This window comes from Petaurus breviceps, unplaced genomic scaffold (genome assembly GCF_028583685.1).
Source record: "Petaurus breviceps papuanus isolate PSGF00001 unplaced genomic scaffold, PetGlider_PUasm1.0 90903, whole genome shotgun sequence".
NCBI classification, from domain to species: Eukaryota; Metazoa; Chordata; class Mammalia; order Diprotodontia; family Petauridae; genus Petaurus; species Petaurus breviceps.
Genome location: NW_027187376.1, coordinates 2,460,093 through 2,478,904, shown reverse-complemented (window position 1 = coordinate 2,478,904; position 18,812 = coordinate 2,460,093).

Here is an 18,812-nt window from a genome sequence, read left to right as displayed (position 1 = left end):
TTCTTGCAGATCCAATGGACAATTCATTCTTTTTCTCTGAGGTCTACTTATACTTGCTGTGGAGTTATTCTCTTCTGTGTTCACCACTTGGGGCTCTCTTAATCCATAATATTTCTTCATTATATTTGGTATTTTCTTTTGTTCACTAATATTTCCAGGCTCAATTTTTGGTTTGGGGCCTTGTACTTAATTTGGACTCTGATCCTCCTATAGTTTTATATAGCCTTTCTTGTCACTGAATGTGATTGTTAAAACTAGGCTTTGCTGCAGGTATGAATTCCTGGATTTTGACCCAGTCTTCTGCTACCTCAATTTTAATTTAGTTTTAGGCTTCTTCTTTGTCTCCTTCTCCTTGCATAGTCTTGAATTCTTGAAGCTGGTGTTGCTGTCATCCCATGCTATGATATTGTCAATTGCCCTAATAGCAGGGCTGTATTACCCTGCCTTGCTCGCCAGGTGCATGGACAGCCCGAAAGGCTTTGTCACTGAATCTCTTCTATATTCTAGTGTAATTTAGATGTGGTCTTTCCTGGCTCTGGATTGGCCATGACCTGCCTAGTTCTTGGTTCGTCACAGGTTGCCTAGACCCTGTACTTGGTCTTATTTTATTTCTTGCCATGGGTCAGGGATACTTGTATACTCTGCCATCTGCCTGCTCTGGCTTGTCTCTGTTCAGAACCTTCACAGGTCTTCTTGTGCAGCCCTATACTTCATGGAGGAGCTTCTAAGCGTTTTTATTTGGTTTTCTTTATTGTTAATCTTTATGGTATATTTTTAGAACCTTACTGGTATAATTTTTTTTGGAAGTTTCTGGGTTACTCTAAGTCCTGAAATACTGCCTTTTTAGCTAGGTTTCACTCTCCCTAAGTTGTTGTTGTTTATTCATTTCAGGCATGTCTGACTCTTCATGACCCCATTTAGGGTTTTCCTGGCTAAAATACTGGAGTGATTTGCCATTTCCCTCTCCAGCTCATTATACATGAGGAAACTGAGGCAAACAGGGTTAAGTGACTTGCCCAGGGTTACACAGCTAGTAAGTGTCTGAGGCTGGATTTGAACTCAGGTACAGTTGGTTATTTTTGTAAACTTTCCTGACTTCTGACTCTACTGCACCACCTATAGGCACCTCCTTAACTAAGAGCCTACTATGAATCCCTATTTCCTTCCATATACCACTTATTCTTTTCTATTTGACTTTTGAAGTCATAGGATTATAGGATCAAGATGGGAAGGATGATAGAAGTAACATGTCAACCCTTCTCTATTACTTATGAAGGAAGAAAGAAAAGCCCAGAAAAACCAAGTTAATTGTCCAAGTTCACACTTGAGGGTTTGAACATATGACATTTGACTCCAAATCCTTTGTTCTTTCTACTAAGCAATAGAATGTTACTGACCACAAATAATTTCATTCAACATTTATATCAAAGTCTTTATCCTTCTTCAAGGATGGCAATGATTTGCATATAAAATACAGGAATACAGGGCAATAATTACTAGCTCTACACCCTTCTTTCATTGTGGTTAAGTGAAGCTCTAAGTTAGGGTAACACACATTTATTAACCATAGCTATTAACCATGAGAAAAAGCTGAATTGAAAGGAATTTATTCACCCCAATATAAGTTTCAAGCAGGCTTGAAAAGTTTTTTCTGAGGGGTAATCATGGACCAGTAAAATATGTGTATATACACACATACATTCATATACATACACACAGACACACACATATATGTATCTTATCCATCCATCCATCTATCTATCTATCTATCTATCTATCTATCTATCTATCTATCTATCTATCTATCTATCTATCTATCTATCTATCTATCACCTGTCCATATGTGTTTGTATTTTATCTAAAGGTCTCTTTGTTGGCTGGTTGGGTGAGGATATAGTGTTGATTCACAAAAGAGCTATAGAGATCCTTCTCTAAGGAAGAAATAGTCTAGAAGCTATTCAATGGAGAAGCACAAGTGGCCTAGCGTCTCAGCAGTGAAGCAGCAGATGGCAGCTTAGTGATAAAAGTAGCCCATCAGATAACATCAGCAGCCCGTGTCTCTGTAAAGAAAGCATACTTGTAGATGACATCAGTAACTCTTAGGCTAAATAACTATCAGCATCATTGGAGGCAAAGAAGTATTGCAGTTGGGATGTGCCCCTAGGAATGGGTTACCCAGGCTCTAAATGTTTCCTCTCCCACCAGTGACATGGGTTTCTTGCTTTGCTATTTGTGCTGTATTAAATACATTTGATTTGAATTAACATGTTCTCTGCTTAGGTCTGGTAAAAGGGAAACATAGGATAGTGGTCCACATGCTATGGTTTTGAATAGCAACTGACAAAAGAATTGTTTGAACCTAGGTGTAGCTTTGACCCTAGTGTAGCTACACTGAGAACGGCCTATGTAATACTTCATGAGATCTCTTTTCACCAAACATCTTCAATGTGGCTTTAGTCTACCTATTCAACCTATCTTTCACCATTTACCAACAAAAGTCATCCACTCTAGTAAGGCAGGTCTCCTCACTTTCCCCCATCTCCTAACCTTTATTCATGCTGTTCTCTCTCTTTTTAAAAATAATATTTTTTTTCTAATTGAATGTAAAAACAGTTTTTAACATTCATTTAAAGAATTTTAAGTTTCAAATTCTCTCCCCCCTCTCTTTCTCCTCTTCCTCCTTCTCTGGCTCCTTTTCCTCCCATACCCCTCTCCTACCCCTCCCTGAAATGGCAAGCAATTTGATGTAGGTTATACATGTGCAACCATGCAAAAACATATTTCCATATTAGAGATGTTGTGAAAGAAAACACAGACCAAAAAAGCATCCCACAAAAAAAGAGAGTGAAAAATAATATGTTTCAATCCACATTCAGACTCCATCAGCTCTCTCTGGAGGTGGATAACGGTTTTCATCACGAGTCCTTTGTAATTATCCTGGATTATTGTATTGCTGATAATAGCTAAGTCATTCATAGGGGATCATCATAAAATATTGTTATTGCTATATATGATCTTCTCCTGGTTCTGTTCACTTCAGTTCACGTAAGTCATTCCTTAAAGCATCCTGCTCATCATTTCTTATAGCACAATAGTATTTCATTACAATCATATACCAGAACTTATTCAGCCATTCCATAATTGATGGACATTCCCTTGATTTCCAGTTCTTTGCCATCAGAAAAAAAGAGCTGTGATAAATATTTTTGTACAAACAGGTTGCATTGGTTTTGTTTGTGCAAAACCCTTTAAATTTAATATAATCAAAATCATTCACTTTACATCTTGTAATGTTCTCTATCTCTTGTTTGGTCACAAATTCTTCCCTTCTCAATAGATCTGACAGGTAAACTATTCCATGCTTCCCTAATTTGCCCATGGTATCACCTTTTATATCTAAATCATGTATGCATTTTAACTTTATATTGATATGTGATGTAAGATGTTGGTCAATACCTAGTTTCTACCAAACCATTCTCCTGTTTTTCGAGCAGTTTTTGCCATATGGTGAGTTCTTGTCCCAAAAGTTTGGATCTTTGGGTTTATTGAACAATTGATTACTATGGTCATTTACCTCTATATATTGCATACTTACTCTATTTCGCTGATCCACTACTCTATTTCTTAGTCAGTACCAGATTGTTTAGATGACTATTGCTTAATACAACAGTTTGAGATCTGGTACGAGTAGGCCACCTTCCTTCACATTTTTTTTCGTGAATTCCTTGACCTCTTGTTCTCCCAGATGAATTTTGTTATTATTTTTTTCTAGCTTTATGAAATAATTTCTTGGTAGTTTGGGCACTGAATAAATAAATTGATTTAGGCAGAATGATTGTTTTTGCTATATTTGTTTGACCTACTTATGAGAAATTAATATTTTTCCAATCATTTAGATTTGAGTTTATTAAAGTAAAAGGTTTTTTTTTAATTGTATTAATATAGTTCCTGGGTTTGTCTTGGCAGATAGACTCTCATGGATTTTATATTGTCTACCATTATTTTAAATGGAATTTTTCTTACTATCTCTTCTGCAGAACTTTATAAGTAATATATGGAAATAATAATGATTTATATAGGTTTATTTTATATTCTGCAACTTTGCTAAAGATGTTAATTATTTCAGCTAGTTTTTTAGTTGATTCTTTAGGATTCTCTAGGCATACTTTCATATCATTTGCAAAGAATGATAGTTTTGTTTCCTCATTGCCTGTTCTAATTCCTTTAATTTCTTTTTCTTCTCTTATTGTTATACCTAGCATTTCTAGTACAATATTGAATAATGGTGGTGATAATGGACATCACTACTTTTCCCTTGATCTTATTAGAAAGGCTTCTAGTTTATTTCCATTACAGATAACGTTGCTGATGGTTTTAGATAGATACTACTCGTCATTAAAAAACTCCTTTTTTTCCATGCTCTAGTACTGATATTACTTCATTGTCTATGGTACCTTTTAGCAAGATGTAGTTTCCTTCCTTATCTCTTTTAATTAGAGCTATTTTTGTTTTTGTTTTGCCTGAGATCATGGTTGCCACTCATACTTTTTTTTTAACTTCAGCTGAAGCATAATAGATTCTGTTCTAGCCCCTTACCTTACTCTCTATGTGTCTCTCTGCTTCAAATGTGTTCCTTCTAAACAATATATTGTAGGATTCCAGTTTTTAATTCACTTGCTATAAACTTCCTTTTTATGGGTGAATTCATCCCATTCACATTCACAGTTATGATTACTAACTGTGTATTTCTTCTATCCTATTTCCCCCCTGTTTATCCTTCTCTCTCCTTTCACTCTGTCCCTCCTCACAAATGTTTTGCTTCTGACTACTGCCTCCCTCAATCCACCTTCCCTTCTATTAGTTCTCTTTCCTTCTCTTATTCCCTTCTCCTACACTTCTACATAGTAAGATAGATTTCTATAACCAAATAAATGTGTATGTTATTCTCTCTGTGTGCCAACACTGATGACTGTAATGTTCAAACTTTGTCTGCCACCCTCCTTCCCCCCATATTCTCCTCCATTGTAATAACTCTGTTGCACCTTTTATAGGTGAGACAATTTACCCCATTCTATCTCTCCCTTCCTCCTTCTCCTAGTGTATCCCTTTTTATCACCCCTTAATTTTTTTTTTCTTTTCGGATATCATCCCATCATAGTCAACTCACCTTGCATTCTCTGTCTGTATACGCTTCTTCTGAATGCCCTAATAGTGATGCTGTTTTTAAGAGGTACAAATATAATCTTCCCGTGTAGGAATATTGACTGTTTAACCTTATTGAATCCTTTATGTTTTCTCTTTCCTATTTAGATTTTTATACTTCTCTTGAGTTTTATATTTGAAAATCAAAATTTCTGTTCAGTTCTAGTCTTTTCATCAGGAATGCTTGAAAGTCCTTTATTGCACTAAATATCCACGTTTCCCCCTGAAGGATTATACTCAGTTTTGCCAAGTAGGTAATTCTTGGTTATAATTATAGTTTCATTGCTCTTTGGAATATCATATTCCAAATCCTCTGATCTTTTAATGTAGAAGCTGCTAAATCCTGTGTAATCCTAACTGTGGCTCTACAATATTTGAAATATTTCTTCCTGGCTGCTTGCTGTTTTATTTCCTTGACCTGGGAGTTTGGGATTTCAACTATAATATTCCTCATTTTGGGATCTCTTTTAGGAGGTGATTGGTAGATTCTTTCAATTTCTATTTTTTTCCCTCTGATTCTAGAATATCAGAGCAGTTTTCCTTAATAATTTCTTGAAAGATGATGTCTTGACTCTTTTTTTTATCATGATTTTCAGGTAGTCCAACAATTCTTAAATTATCTCTCCTTGATCGATTTTCTAGATCAGTTGTTTTTCCAATGAAATATTTCATGTTTCCTTCTATAATTTTCATTCTTTTGTTGTTTTCTTGATTTCCTGTGTAGCACTTGCCCAATTCTATTTTTTTTTGTCTTTTGGAGGGCAGTTGGGGTTAAGTAACTTGCCCAAGGTTACATGGCTAGTTTTTTTGTGTGGGTGTTAAGTGTGTGAGACTGGAACTTAACTTGGGTCCTTCCTACTCCAGGGCCAGTGCTTCCAATTCTAATTTTTAAGGAATTATTTTCTTCATTGGGCTTTTGTTCCACATTTTCCATTTGACCAATTCCTACTTTTAAAGGAGTTGTTTTCTTCAGTGAATTTTTGTACCTTTTCCTCATACCTTGTGTTTTCTTTACCAAGTTATTGACTCTTTTTTTTCATGATTCTCTTGCATCATTCTCATTTCTTTTCCCATTTTTTCTTCTATCTGTTTTATTTGATTTTTAAGTTCCTTTTAAAAGTCTTTCAGGAGTTCATTTTGGATATGACACTAATCTTACATTTTTCTTTGAGGTATCACATGGGGCCATTTTGACTTTGTTGCCCTCTTCTGAGTTTGTGTTTTTCTCTTCCCCATCACCATAATAACTTTATCTAGTCAGGTTCTTTTTTTATTTTGCTCTTTTTTCTAGCTCATTTTGTCACTTTTAATTTTATTTTAAAGTGGGGTTCTGCTCCTGGGGTGGAAGGGACACTGTTACAAGCTTCAGTTTTTTCATGCTGCTGTTTTCAGAGCTAATTCTGGGAACCTGTAAGTTTTCCACTCTTCCAAGGTGGTAAGATCTAAAAAGAGGCATAGTCACTGCTCTCCTGTCCTGTGCTCTGGTATGTGAGCAACTATAAGCACTGTTTTCCAACCTGGACCTATGACCAGGATCTCTGCTCCCTTGGGGATGCATGCTCTAGTGTCCTCATGTTCTTGTGAGACTGTGATCTGGGTTTGTGAATTGGATCCCTGTTTGGGCAATGCAATAGAGTCCTGCACCCAGTGCCAGCAAAGTGTCCCCTGTAATCTCCTGACCAGTTGTCTGGCCCCCTTACTGTCTGTAGGCTGAGAGCTGTAGGAATAGCTGCTGCTGATTCAGTTGCCCCCCAACTCCTGTACTGGCTTCTGAAGTTAGGTCTCCTGGTGGCTTGTACTGGGACTGGGGGGTGGGGAGCAGTGTTCAGGACCTCATTGCTAGCTTGTACTGGGTGCAGAGTCTTGCTGTTTGACTGTGCTGGGCTGTGGGGCAAGGACTATCTCATATTTGAATTTGTACCTCCACTGCTTAGCACAGTACCTGGGACACAGTAAGCACTTAATGTATGCTTTTGCATTCATTCATTCATTCATTATATTAAATTTGAATATAAATACATGATAATTCTTTTTCTTTTATTGTCTTCATATGAATTGCATGTTTTTGAAGTAAAGAAATATATATCTTTATTCTGAATATTCAGGCTCTATGCTAAGTCCTCAATCTAAATCTGTTCAGCATCCAATTCCCTCAGAGACCTTAAGAACAAGTTTTCCAGTTGGTGTCTCTTTAATAATGTTGTATTTGTTTTCTCTGGGAGTGAGGTTCTTCTAAAACATACCCTCAGTAGGAAATGGTATTAGAGTATCTGATTTTGCCTCTGAACTGGCCATCAGGGAGGAGACTTATCAGGTAATTTTTCTTCCTCAAGGCCTGGTGCCACAGAAGAAAATGTTCCTCACCCTTGCATATGATTAGATTTTAATCAAAGGAATAGGGTCATGGAGCAAATTCTTGAAATGCAAGTCAGATGTTATAAATACACATGCCTTGGCCAGGTCCTGGGATGTCAGAAATTCCCTCATGAGCCCAGAAGAAAAATATTCCATTGCATTGAGCCAAGAAGAAAGACAGAGAGAGAAGGAAAAAGTAAGATGATAGGAAAGAAAATAAAGAAGAAAGGAATAAAAGAGGGAAGGAAGGAAAGAAGGAAGAAAAAAAGGAAGTAAGGAAGAGAGAAAAAATATTCTATTGTATTGGACCAAGAAAGACAGAGAAGGAAAAAGTAAGGTTTTAGGGAAGAAAATAAATAAAGAAGGAAGTAAAGAAAGAAGGAAGGTGGATTGGGACCTGAGTATAGTGGTATGAATTAAAGCAAACGTCTTTGCCTTGGTGAGGCTTATGGAAGCTTCATGATAATTTGTTTGGCCCCAGTGCCATCAGAAACATAATAATAGTAAAAAGGAATTTATTCACTCCAACCTAAATGTCAGTATAGCTTGGTAGTCTTTTTGGTGAGTTTGGAAAGAATATCCTTGGAAATAAAAATCTTAACCTGAGGGATTCTTTTACAGGTTGATCAAATTTGGTTGTGGGCCTGCCTAATGATAGAGAGGAATATGTGTTAATTAGCCCTAGGCACATTGGCAACCTCACAGAAGAGTGATGCTCTCTTTGAGGAAAAAGAAGCTTCATAAATAAAAGATACCTCTAGGAGATGGTAACAGTAGCTTACTGGAGAAGCCATCAAAGGCAAATTTGGAGAAACAGAGTAATGGCTCTTGTGGAGGTGGGGAGGAGGAGCAAAAAGGCAATAACTCGTTCCTATGAGACCGAATCATGAGAAATGTTCCAGTTGGAAAACAATCCCAGAAGTATGAGTTATTGAAGAAGTATTCTTTTTTCACTAGTGTCATGGGACTTCGGGAGAGAGTATACCCTTCTGTGTATGGAGGGATTTTTCTCTTTTTACTTTGCTATTCAGTCCTAATTAAAAGCTTTGCCATTTGATTTATGATTCCTTCTCTCTAGAGTTGGAAAGAAAAAACATTCCAGAGAGTTCACTAGACAGAATGTTGAACCACATTCCCATAACTATAATTACTCAAAACACTCCATACTGTACCAAGGGCAATGAAGTGTTCCAGTCATGAGGGACATATACTACAGAAGGGAAGAAAAAAAGTGAAATACCAAACCAACTACTGTACCCAAATCTTTATGGAGAAGAATGAAGGGAAGTTGCTATCCAAATAGAGAAACTAAAGGAAGTCTTTTTCTGGGTTTTGCAGTTTGGGGAAGAAAGGCAAAAGGTTGAAATCTTAATTTCTAAATCAGGTGGGAAATTTTGCCATCTGGGATTGGAAAGGAAAACAATGTTTAACTGAAGTTTGGACGTCTTTTCCATACCAGCCCCCAAATCCTTTTTGGGGGTCCCTTCTGAGGCATCAAGAATCTGAATGATCTGATATTTGGGTGGATTCCATCCTATCCCTCACCCTTAGTTCTGGAAACTTAAAGAACATCTAATTGCAAATTATAGTAGACTTAACTAGGGGAGCCACCATCTTTTCAGGTAAAGCCTACAAGTGTAACACTTACCTTCCCCCAAAATCCTTTAGCCCCTGCATTGTGGAGTTGAAAACTGAAGATGGGTGATTCCCATCAGGACAACATATCAGTTTAACTTATATGAGTCTTGACCTGACTAAGCTATTCCAGTGTTCTCATTAAAACAAAACAAAAGGGTAGGTCAAAGTACTGTAGCATAATGAAGACTGGGTTTAGAGGCAAAAGTCTGGCTTTGAATTTGCTTTGCTACTGTCTAACTGGGTGACCTGGAGCAAGTCAATTTATTTCTCTGGGTCTCAGCTTCCCAATCTGCAAAATGAAGGTATTAGACTAAATTCACAGATTTTTTGTTTAAATTGGAAGAGATCTCACCTCACCCAGGAATGAGGAACCTATAGCCTCAAGGCCACATGTGATCCTCTAGGTCCTCAAGTGTGGTCCTTTGCCTGAATCCAAATATTCAGGGCTGTACTTGAGGACCTAGAGGGCCACATGTTCCCCACAGAAGGTTCCTCACCCCCGGTCTAACCTATATATATACTCATTCATTTGCAGGTACTATGCTAAGTCCTGAGGCCACAAAGAAAGGCAAAAGATAGTCCCTACTTTCGAGTTAACAAGGGGGTTGTGGAGGCAGCATCTAAAAACTTACATACAAACAAACTACACACAGGATGAATTAGAGTATAGCAACTGCTCTGATCATATTAATTCATTGGGGAAGAATTAGCTTCTCTGAAATGTTTAGCTTAGAATAGACATTTCAGAAACGTTTAGTCTTACCTCATGTGGTTCAGGGTATTCCTTCTTAGAGGCAAGGGGATAGACCCCAAGGCCTTGGCAGACTCTGACAACCCTTGAATTCTACCCCCACTCTGTCATGCTGAATTCAAGGTCAATGTCTTTATGTCTCAGAGATGAGAGGTACAGAGCATCAACGAGGTGTCATGGAAAAAGAACAGGCAAAGTCAAGAAACCTGGCTTCTATTTTCAGCTCTGCTGGAAACTAGCTATGTGACTTTGGCTAAGTCACTTGACCTCTCTGAACCCAAAGTTCCTACTTTGTGAAATGAGAGGGTTGGATAAGCTGCTTTTTACAATCCCTTTCAGCTCTGACACCCTAATTATAGGGTGGGCTGACACCCGTGTTTTGGAGTGGGGCCTTGGGGTGGGGAAGAGGGGAGTGCAAGCACTCAGATTTCAACAGTCTCCCAACAGAATGACCAGTTCAGTTCCACATGAAGACAGAATCAGACAGAACCCACTTCCTAATTGGAAAAGACATGTTTTTTTCCTCTCTGGTCCCGTGGGTGAACATTGACTTAGCCTGTTGTCAGAAATACCCGAGATGGGGCTCGGGCCCTGACGTCTTCTGGCTTTGAAAGAGCTCAAGGAACTGACTTTTCTCATGGCAGCCAAATCCTTCTCCAGAAGAGTCACAGGATGTTCTGCTCACTTCCATAGCCCCTGGGGACTTGGGAAGATATGGGGTCATTTAGAGTTCTTAGGGACAGGAAAAGGCTTCATAGGGAGGAGGGGAGAGAAGGTATTAGAGAACTGAGATCTAAGAAGAGGAGGAATATAGGGGAAGAGAATGGAACTGAAGAGACCCAAGCTGAAGGGCTGGAGGGGTCCAGGAGAGCTGAAGATGAGGAAAAGCGGAAAGGCAAGGACAGAATTCAGATATCACTAGAGTCATCTTAGCCTCTAAGTTTAGGAAAAAAAGAAACCCCTTTCCTCAGTGAACCTTATGTTCCCCAAGTGATGAAGTTCAGGAAATTGTTGACTTGCAGGTTAGGAATGAATTCTCTGATGCTATTTTATCTCCTCTCTGTCTTCAGGCAGAAATGCTCTTAAATCTATCCAAACCTACTCATTTCACTTTTCTTAAAACTATTGGTAAAGAATAGTAGCTGTTCCTGGCAAGATAAGCAATGCTGTGTAAAAACAAATGGTCATTAGCAGGAATTTGATTGGCTACTGAGACCTCTCCAGTTTCCTTCCTTTCCTTTCCCATCCCTCCTGTAGACCCATGCCTCTTGTCTTCAGCTCCAGGTTGCCTTGTGTCTAGGCAATGGTCTCTATAGCTTTGAGAAAACCTTCTGGAATGTTCTGTTCTGGGGGGACACTAAGGGACTGAGGCACCACCAGGCAGAAGAAACTTCTTTCTTTTTGAGGTGTGGATGTTATATCTTAGGAGTTCTTTGGAAATGAGCCCTTCTTGAGACATCAGAATCCAGAAACTGTCTCATCACTTCCCAATCCAGGAACAAGGCAGGGGTATGTGGTCACTGGGTAGGAGGAATGGTGGGAGGGGAGAAGTCAGATGAAATGAATGTGGAGACAGCAGACTTGTAAATGACTTGTAAATTCACTGAGTGTGTGTTTGTGCACGTGCGTGTATTGGAATGACTTGGACAACACAAGGGGATTTCAGTCCAGGTTAATGGGGTGCCAAAGCTTGATCTATTGCCATTAATTTCATAGAGGGAAAGGTGGATGAAACCCGTTCCTTTTGCCTCTACCCACAAAAAAGAAAAGGGAAAAAAAACCCATTCTCCTTATTGCTGAATATTCCCCATTCCTACAGAAAAAAAAATAGACAAGAAAAAACTTACCAACTTATAATACCTCACAATGCCTATCTCATATCTGCCTTGACTTACCAGTGCACTTATTCACCCTAACTCAGTTTCTCATTCCCTCTTACCTATTATAATTGTCTTCCTTTAAAATCATTTTATTGATCACATCCCCTTCATTTTCTAATGTATCCTTTCTTCTCTGGTCCCCTAGAATTACCTCTTATAACAAATAGAAAAAAATGTAATGGGGGGTGATTATGAACTTCTTTGATCCATGGACTATTGAGTATATTTCTACGGTCTCTAAATGTGATCTAAATCTAAACTTCAAGTGATTTTTCCTGGGGTTCCTGGTAAGAGTATGAAGAGACAGAAACAATGAGAAGAGATCCGTATGCCTCTCTCAAGAGGAGAGGTTGCAGGGGTGGCTAGGTGGTGCAGTGAATAGAGCACTGGCCCTGGAGTCAGGAGCACCTGAGTTCAAATCCGGCCTCAGACACAAAACTAGCCATGTGACCTTGGGCAAATCATTCAACCCTAATTGCCCTCCAAAAAGCAAAAATAAATAAATAAATAAATAAAGAGGAGAGGTTGCTCAGGATTGACCTCTGCACCCACATGAGTATGCCACTCCTTGGTCAAATGGCATGAAAAGTTTAGTCACTCTCTTGACAAAATTCCAAATTATTTTTTTAAATAGTTGGACTAATTCATAGTTTCTTCACCAGTCTTAAAATAGCCTACTAAGTGGTCTCCTTGCTTCCAATCTATCTTCCTTCCATAGCTGCTAAAATAATCTTACCAAGGCATCAGTCCAACCATATCTTTAGCACAAAAATCTTCAGTGGTTCCCCATGACCTCTAGATTAAAATATATACTACTTAGTCTAGCATTCAAAGCCCTTCACAATCTAACTCTATTCCACCCTTATTTCAAATCTCTCTCTTTCAAGAACTCTACATTCCAGTCAAAATAGATGACTACTTCTTCCAGCAACATATATCCCATCTTCTGTTTCCCATACCTGGAATGCATGCTCTTCTCACTTCTCTTAGAATTCTTAGTGAACTTCAGAAGTCAGTCCAGATGTCATCTCCTACAGGAAGCTTTTCCTTATCCCCTCAATTGTTGGCTCTCCCTCTCTCCCTTCCCTCCCTTCCCTTCCCTTCCCTTCCCTTCCCTTCCCTTCCCTTCCCTTCCCTATTTTTCCCATCTCTCTGCCTCTGTGTCTATCTCTATCTCTGTGTACACATTGTATTCCCTAGTAAATTCCCTTTTAAGGCAAGAAATAGCACAGTGCCTTGCACCCAGTAGGTATGTGTTAAGTTGACTAGCACTTCCAACCAATCAACCTATCCATGTATCCATCTTGTCCCAGATACTGTAGGAGGTGCTGGAAAATACAAAAATAAAAATGATACAATCCTTCTTCTCAAGGAGTTTACACTGAATGGGAGAGACCCTTTCTTCACAAAAGGCTCCTAGGGTGGATAGCATAAGAAAACTGAGGATCTGAGCTCAGTGACTTTTCCATGGTCACACAGCACCATTAATAAGAGTCAGAACAAGTCCATCCCTATAAAATACAATGTCTAGAGAGACTGTGGAATTACTTTTCCTGACCTTTTTCATTCTTAGAGATACCTCATCTATCCATGCTACCTGGAGGCAAAGGAGTAGGTCCAGTGACCTTTATTTATCTTTCATATCACAGCCTCTCAGATGTAAAATGCTGACCTGACCATTTGGGTTTGCATTCTTCTACTGTTTAGGAGCACAAACCTGGAGTGTTTGGCAAGGTGGGGGACAGGGGCAGACAGAGGAATTAAGGAGTGGAAAGAACTGGCAAGGAAATAACTGAGAATCAGGGAGATAAGGAAATGCAGGTCATGAACTGAGGTTGCCTGGTATGTCCCCAGCTCCTGCTACAAGTCTGACGGGAAGGGTACAGGAGAGCAGGCTGAAGATCATCCAGGCTTGAACTCTCTGCCTCAAGCATGCTGAGTCAAGCTCGAATTGCTTCCAGCAGTTTCTGGACTTTCAGACAAGGATCCTTTTTGCCTGTCAATTTTCTAACCTGTCCTTTGAAACCACCCCAGCAAGAAACCTTCCTGGTAGCCATCCCACCTCATGAGAGTTCAGATTCTAACTCTGCCGCTTGCTACCTTGGGTAAAACTCTTCACTTTACTCATTCCTCAGTTTCCATATTTGCAAAATAAGGACTAGATGATCTCTGAGTTCCTGTTGAAAGTCTATGATCTTATGAACCTAAACCACTTTAAACTTACGTATTTATCTTCTCTTATTATGAATTGTGGCTATTGGCTCATGTCTGTGTCTTATCCCCTTATGACACTACAAGCCCTGTGAACACAAGGCATGTCTTATCTAAGATCTCAATTATTTCCCCCTATGTACAGTGTTTTGCACACAAAAGGTGCTCAATAAACGTTGAATTGCTGCTTTGTTTCCTCTATCCTTCAAAACTCTTTCTAAAATTAATTTCTTTCATGAAACTTCGGGGATATCAATGCTAATAAACCCATCTGCCCTTCAGCATCCTTGACTACTTCCAATCATATGTTCCTTCCTCTACCCTCTTTCCCCTGCTCACCCATGACCTGGTGTAGGGTTCTGGTCATGAGTACCTGCTATATGAATCACAAGTCAGTAGTGATCACATGGAGGTGGATAGGGAGAAGGGATAAGCACTTAAATAGTACCTACTATGTGCCAAGAATGATGCCATAGCACCTACTATGTGTTCTAAGTGCTTTAGAAAATAGTATCTCATTTGATCCTCAAAACAACCCCGTGAAGTAGGCACAATTATTATCTCTATTTTAGCACTGAAAAAACTAAGGCAAACAGAGGTTAAGTGACTTGCCCAGGGTCACATAGTATATGAGGTTGGATTTTAACTCAGGTCTCCCTGACTCCAAGACTAGTGTTCTAACCACTGTACTGCTTAGCTGCCTAGGTGTCCTGAAGTTTGTTCTCATATAAATGTTAACTATTATTGTGAATGGTCCAGTCAGATGGACCCAGCTACTCCTTCCCACACATGATGTTACATCTCCCTTCTCTTCGCCTTTGTTCTTGCTGTTCCTCATGCCTGGAATGCCCTCCTACTTCACCTTTGCCTTTGATTCAAGATTCTGTTTAAGACGTATTTCCTACACAAAGATTTCCTGATTCCCAGAGCTACTAGACCCTCTGCTGACCTAAAATACCTTCTCTTTACTTTGTTTATATTTTATTCAATTTATCTGTGTACATATTGTTTCCTATCAGTAAAAGGTAAGTTTCTTGAGGCCAGGCAGGCATCTTTTTACCTTTGTCTTTGTATCTGCAATGTGCTTAAGAAATGTTAGTGGCTTATTAGTTAATTGACTGGTGTTGTGGCAAGACCAGTATACTAAGACTCAGGGGACCTGGGTTCTAGGTGACCTTGAGTCGCTGCCCCTCAGTCCCTTCAGCTGTACATTGAGGTAGTGGGCAATGACTCTTTTTAGAAGGTTCCTTCTAAAATTTTAGGATTCTGAGATTTCTGCGGATTGTTTACTATTGCATTGTGTGAAATCCTGTCCCTCCTCCTCTCTACTCTTTGTCTTCTCTGGCTCCCTTCAAGACTCAGTCCAAATCCCACTTTCTTCAAGAGGCCTTTCCCCAAATCTCTCCTCTTTACTCCCTCTGCTAGTGCCTTCCTTCTGAGATTACCTCCAATTTACAATGTCTAGATCTTGTTTGTACAAAGCTATTTCCATATTGTCTCCTGTCTCCCCTCAGGATGTTGAGGGTAGGGACTTGAAATTCCTTGAAAGTAGGGACTATTTCTTCCTATCCTTATCTCCAGCATTTAGCACAGTGCCTGGCATGCAATAAAGACTCAATAAATGCTGGTTGACTAATGAACTAAAATGTCAACTAGCGCTGGGCTAGCATCAGAAATAGAAAGTTCATGCCTGTATCCATAAGAGCAGGGAAACCTGAGGGGGTGGGATGGGAATGAGAGAAGAGGAGAGTATACATTTTTCCAAAGCCCTCACTCTTATTTTGAAATTTCTAAGCAGTCAAGCTTAAAAATCCCACCCAACCCAAGTTAAAATAGTCTCTCTGGTGAAAGCTTCCATCTTTCCATCTTTGTGTGTGTGTGTGTGTGTGTGTGTGTGTGTGAGAGAGAGAGAGAGAGAGAGAGAGAGAGAGAGAGAGAATTGAAGCAGGGGAGAAAAAAAACACAACTCTTGACAAATATTTTCTGTTAATAAATTCCATTTTGCTTCTAAAAAGTTTGCCAACTATCTAAGCAGGAAAAATATTTTGCATACCCCAGCAAACTATTGCTGAAAGGTTGCTCTGGCCTGCCCTCACCAACTGTTTCCATAACCTTTACAGGAGGCAAGCCAGAGGCCCTTGTGGTCTTTCCCAAAGGATGAACAATTATTCTTTTCCCAGTAGGGGACCCAGGAAAACTCTGGAGCATCCATTGCCCAGCTTGTGGAGAAGGAGCTCCTATGACCCCAATTCTACTCTGTCTCCCCTTGTTTCTGCTTCCCCTCCCCCTATCAAGAAACATATTTGTTTTAAGGGAACAACTTTAGCCCCAGCATGTACAGACTTATCCCACCACCCCAAGAAGTAGAAATTCCTCTGTTGTCCTGTTCTCTTCTGTCCTGTCCTTTCTTTTCTTCTCCTCTCCTTATTCTTTTTTCCTTACTTTTCTCTCTTATTCTCCTCTTCCCCCTCTTCTTTTTTCTCTTACCCTCTCTCCCCTCTTTTTAATCTTTCTTCTTCTCTTTCTTCTCCTCTTCCCTTTCTTTCTTTCATCTCGATGTCTCCTCTCCACAATTCCTAAATCAGGTTGCTATTTTGGTCTTTGGGGAAGGGGGCTTTTGATCTCCAGTTTGGTGCTGCTCACTGATGGACATCTCCCATCACTCCCACTGGGTATGTATCAGATCTGCATTTTAGGTTAATATTCAGAGTTGACTTTACTCATCGAGTTTCATTTCACATGCTTAGAATTGAGGACACTTTTTTTTTGCCTTTTGGAGGGCAATTGGGGTTAAGTAACTTGCCCAAGATTACACGGCTAGTTTTTTTGATGTGTATGTTAAGTATCTGAGGCCAGAACCGAACTCAGGTTCTCCTGACTCAGGGGCCAGTGCCTTACTCACTGCGCCACCCAGCCGCACCCTGAATTGAGAACTCTTAAGGATCTGGCATGCCTACCAGTGTTACAAATCATGACCCCCTGAATGTTTTATCACCTTCTTATTTGGGAATATTTATACAGAAGGGCAGTATTTGTTAATAAATATTTTTTTGCTGACCTGGAGAGCAGAACTAGGCACAATTAAAAATTTGTATGGCCGGTACCTTTATCATGGGGTGATGTAGGGACAGGATTGCTGGCCTGAGAATCAGGAGACTTGGTTTCTAGTCCTGCCTTTGCTATTAATTGGTACTCTCTTGGGCCTTGGTTTCCTCCTTTGTAGAATGAGAGGGTTGGAATAGATGATCTCTGAGGTCCCTTCTGCCTCTAAAGTTTCATAATTTTTCTCTTGGACTTTTGCCCCTCCTTAAAGAGCTAAACTATTCTCTGCCATATTTAGAGGAGTTTGGCTTCCTTAGCATTCCCTTCCCCCTCACTCCTTTTGGGAAGTAGAGGGATCTTGACTTGGATAAGATGCCCTGCCTGGGAATGTGGCACCTAACATGGTTTTTCTCACATGGCCTAATTTTCCCATTTAGAGGGACTGGAGTAAGGTCACTCCAGGGAGTGCAACTGGCCTCTCTTGGTGACATCTTTCTGGACCCTGTTATAGAAATAGACCCTTCTAATTCTAGGGAACTCCTAACCACCTTTGGAAGATTTGAGGGGACTCAAGAATCAAAAAGGTGATAGAATAAGAACCTTCACATTCAAAGAGGTGGAGTCAGAAGCTTTTGAGGGCTCATCTCATCCCCCAGACTGCCTCTAGCCAAGGTAGCCACTCCCGTGGGCCACAAAGTTCGTTCTCTTTTGTGCAAGGGTTGGAGATACTACAATATTCGCTACGTCTATATCCCTTACTAAAAAGGAGTTTCTCCTAAACTCTGGCACTCAACCAGCTAGTCATGGAAACTCCCCCCCCCTCTCCTTGTTGCCCCCACTACAAAGGTAACAAGAGAAGACAAACTTTGGGGGTATTTTTGGCAAAAAAAATATCTGCCTTCATTCTTACTGGGTCCTATTGAGATCACAGCCCTTTTGCTATCCTCAAAGGCCATATTTGGGGCAGAAGCAGAAGAAAATCAGATAACCTGGGTGCAGTCAGGTTGTTTTGCTAATCAAGGGTTCAGGGCTCCTTTCTTTGTGTACTCTCTTGGGGGGATGAGAAGTGGGGTAGTTGGGAATGAAAGAATGATTTGTCCGAGGCTTCAAAATTCATTACATCATTGCAACAGGAGGAAGAGAAAGGAGAGAGAGAGTGAAAAAAGGAAGGAGAGAGAGAGAGACCAGAGAGAAACTCAGAGAGGAAGAACAAAGAAAGAGGATAAGGAAAAGAAAAAGAACACAGAGAAAAATAGAGAGAGATAGGGAGAGAGAGAAGAGAGAGAAAGAACACAGAGAGAAAAACACAGGGAACACAAAGAACAGAGGAAGAACAGAGAAAGATAGGGAGATGAAGGAAAGAAGAGAGAGAAAGGACATAGAATGAACACACAGAGAGAAAAAAGAAACATGAAAAGAACACAGAGAAAGAGAAAACATATGCAGGAAAACACACAGAGAAAATGGAGAACGGAGGAAGAACAGACACAGAGAGAGGGAGAAGAAAAGGAGAGCAAAAGAGAGAGAAATAAGAAGACAGAGTAAACACAGAGAAAAAAGAGAGAGGGAAGAGGGAGGAAGGGAAGAAGGATGGAGAGAGAGAGATGGAGAGAGAGAGAGAGAGAGAGAGAGAGAGAGAGAAGAGAGAGAAATAAGAAGACAGAGTAAACACAGAGAAAAAAAGAGAGAGAGAGGGAAGAGGGAGGAAGGGAAGAAGGATGGAGAGAGAGAGA